This window comes from Arachis hypogaea, chromosome 5, assembly GCF_003086295.3.
Source record: "Arachis hypogaea cultivar Tifrunner chromosome 5, arahy.Tifrunner.gnm2.J5K5, whole genome shotgun sequence".
NCBI classification, from domain to species: domain Eukaryota; kingdom Viridiplantae; phylum Streptophyta; class Magnoliopsida; order Fabales; family Fabaceae; genus Arachis; species Arachis hypogaea.
The window spans coordinates 93,339,576-93,342,288 of NC_092040.1; positions in this window are offsets into that span (position 1 = coordinate 93,339,576).

Consider the following 2,713-nt stretch of genomic DNA (forward strand, 5'->3'; position numbering starts at 1 on the left):
AACTTATATGATTAAACGATTGTATTTTATAAAATTTGTATAATAACCACAAATTATCTTATGTATTTATTATTAGTTTTTGCTTAATTTATAGTGTTTATAATTAGGCTTTATTTACAAACTATCTTTTAAGGGCATTGTAAATTATTAACATATTATTTAAATTAAATAGTGATCACATATTTAAAAGCATAAAGGATGATTATATACACATAAATCAAAACGAGTATTATTGACATTGATCTATAATTATGTAGTTTACATAAAAGACTACAACTTTGTCCTAGCTTAACAAGATTAGCTCATAATAATACAAATAGAACAGATATATAAATGAAGAACGAGAGAAAAGTGTACGTATTTGAAGAATGATGTTGGATTATTGATTCTAAACTCTGGTCTTTTCTAATTATTTTTTCTCTAAAATGTATTTATATTTTTGAGTGTATTTCTCACTAGAAATTCAATACTTTAAACACTAAGTGAGTTCTCCTTTTATAGAATAAAAAATACATTATTTTTAATATCAAACATATATGTAGTTCACATGAAAAGAAGACATTGAAGTGGTGGTAACGAATTCGTGTGAATTTTTTATTGCTGCAAAAATTAATGATGTTACTAGGCAAGAAAAATAGGAACTAATTAGTGTGCTTTTAGCAGTATTGAACATATTCGACTTCAGCAATTTAAACAGATTAAACCTATACTACAATAGTTTCAAGAGAAAACCATCATTTGATGATTTTAAGGCTATAAAGAATACCCAAAAAAAAAGGAAGATGTTTGGCTTCGGACCTTTCTATGGCAGCATTCAATAGCTTTATAGACGATAATAGTTTATTGGATCTGAGAATGGTGGGTAGACTGTTCACTTGGTCAAATAGAAGGAGAGGTCATGAGTTTATTCAAGAGCGTCTTGACAGAGTGTTAGCAATATTGGATTGATGTGCTTTTTATCCTATAGCTACAATACTTAGACTCCAAGAGAATGGCTCAAATCACTTCCTTTTACTACTGGACTCTAATCTCCCTATGGAGAAAACAAAACACAGATTTAAATTCCAGGAGCGATGGTGTTGGAATGCTGAGGTAAGAGCAATAACTGAGGAGTCATGAAAAACTGAAATTGTGGGATCCCCTAGGTTCATTCTTGCTCAAAAACTAAAGAGATGCAAACACTTGCTCGTGCGATGGCAGCAAACCGCTCGATCTAATTTCCTGCAACAAATCCAAAAACTCAAAGATCAATTAGAAGAATTGAGAGCCTCTGGAGTTCAAGGGGGTGAGCAGGTTCTAGAGATTGAAAAGCAGCTAGAGGTGGCCTATCAAAATGAGAAAAGTTACTGAAAAGACAAGTCAAGAATAAAGTGATTAGAAATTAGGGACCGTAACACCAAGTTCTTCCATCAATTTGCTCGAGTTAGATGCCATAGCAACAAGATTTGGAGTTTGGTTGGTGAAAATGGGATGGTGGCAAACACAAACGAGAGTATTGCAAGGGTAGTTGAGAAATATTTCAAAAGTATTTTCTCAGCTTCTCCTACTCTTGATCCGAGCCAAGAATTTTGAAGAATTAGAACTAAAGGTTACCCCAAGCATGAATCGAAAACTTCTGAGGCCTACTTCTAGGGAGGATGTTAAACGAGTAGTATTTAGTGTGCATCCACAGAGCGTCCCAGGAGATGACGGGTTTACCTCTAAATTTTTTCATGTATTATAGAGCACTGTAGGTGGAGATGTTTTTTTGGCTGTGAAGAGTTTTTTCACAAGAGGTAGATTACTCAGGAGTTTTAATCATACTCAGAACTGTCTTATTCCTAAGGTTCTTGGTGCCAAAGATATGTCCCAGGTGAGACCTATCAGCCTCTCTACAGTAGTCTACAAGATTATTTTGAAAATTCTTGTCCATAGACTGCAAAATATTATGAATCTCTTAGTTAGTCCGAATTAGAGTGCCTTCTTGAAAGGTAGACTGATTTCGAACAATGTTCTTATTGCGCACGAGGTTATGCACTACTTAAAAATGAAGATATCCAGGAATGTAGCTAAGATGGCCATTAAACTTGATATGAGTAAAGTGTATGATCGCATGGAATGACCTTTTCTTTGGTTTATGATGGAAAGATTAGGATTTGATGCAAGATAGATTAGGTGGATTCAAGAGATTGTCACGACTGTTTCTTACTCTATTGTTGTGGAAGGTCAACCATTTGGCTATTTCAGACCAAGTAGAGGTATCCAGCAAGGTGATCCTCTCTCCCTATATCTTTTTCTTTTTTGTGTAGAAGGTCTCTCCTTCTTGCTATACAAAGCAGAGCAAAACAGGAGTTTACAAGGGATTCAAATTACTAGAAGGTGCTCGACTGTTAACCACCTCCTCTTTGCAGACGACTCTATCCTCTTTTATAAAGCGTCTTCTAACTGTTGTGATCGTATCCTAGACTTATTGGGTGATTATGAAAGGTTTAGTGGACAAACAGTCAACCTAAATAAGTCGGCTATTTTCTTCGGCAAAAAACACTCTTCAGGATATCAGAATTTTACTGGCTGAGAATGTAAATATCCAATATCTTGAGCCTTCCTTCTATGGTTCAGAGATAAAAAAAAAGGCCACATTATTTGGTGCTATTAAAGATAGAGTTAGGAAAAGAGTTGAAAATTGGAAACATAAACTACTATCAACTGGAGGGAGACATGTTCTTATTAAGGC